The sequence below is a fragment of the Galeopterus variegatus genome, unplaced genomic scaffold (genome assembly GCF_000696425.1).
Source record: "Galeopterus variegatus unplaced genomic scaffold, G_variegatus-3.0.2 Scaffold1602, whole genome shotgun sequence".
Lineage (NCBI taxonomy): Eukaryota > Metazoa > Chordata > Mammalia > Dermoptera > Cynocephalidae > Galeopterus > Galeopterus variegatus.
Genome location: NW_007727713.1, coordinates 236,567 through 237,552, shown reverse-complemented (window position 1 = coordinate 237,552; position 986 = coordinate 236,567).

Here is a 986-nt window from a genome sequence, read left to right as displayed (position 1 = left end):
AGACATGCACCTGTTTTACTCATTTGAACCAGTATTTGTGAGGTGCCCTCATCTGATAACACCATAGCAATCTCAGACATGCAAGTCACTCATATATCAGGGTCTCTTGTTTGTAACTGCATCTGCTAATTCTCAGCAGAATGGCTATCTGTGAATCCCTGTAACTTCACAGACATGTGGTAACAGTTGATGCGTCTCTGTTGCAACAAAAATGGGAAGGAGGTGTACCTTAGTGGTTGAGACAGTGGTCTGAATTCGGGCCACCCAGATCGGGATTCTCAGTATGCTTTTTCAAAGCTGTGTGAATTTGGGCAAAGGACCAAATCACTATAAAACTTCATTTGTAACACTCGAGTGACATGCTTGCACCTCAGTTTTTGTGAGAATTAAATGAGGTGTGATACGTGTTTAATTGATTTGGCTGCTAGTATCAGAGAACACTCAGTGCAGTGCTGGCTCTCTGCTGCCTCCCTTCCTCTGCTTTCCCCCACTGGCCAGCATTTAACACCACCATCCTCATTGGCCATTGCACGTTTGAGCATTAGAATCTCTCTTAGAACTTTGGTTTTAATTGTGTGGCAATTTAGCCTGCTGTCCCATATATCTTCTGTTGCCACGTGCCTTTATGCCTGAAGTAATAGGTGAGTGAAACTCAAGGACTCACAAATCTTCCTGAATTCTTTGCACAGTAAAGCCTGAGAGGAAATACTGTGATGTTATGACTGGTCCTTGAATTTGCAAAATGACCAAGAAAGAAACTTCCCTTGGGAATAGCTTCCAAGGAGAATCCAACAGAATAGAAAGATGTTAGATAATTTCTGGCTCTTTTAAAAGCACCATGAAATATATTCAGCGACCATTGTTTTTCCTGGGGTGGAATATTTAGGAAATGTGCTACCTAATGTTCTAAAATCACATTTTATGGTTAGTAGAATTAGTGAAGTTTTAAATCTGTATTAATTATAATAACTATGTAATTTCTCTTG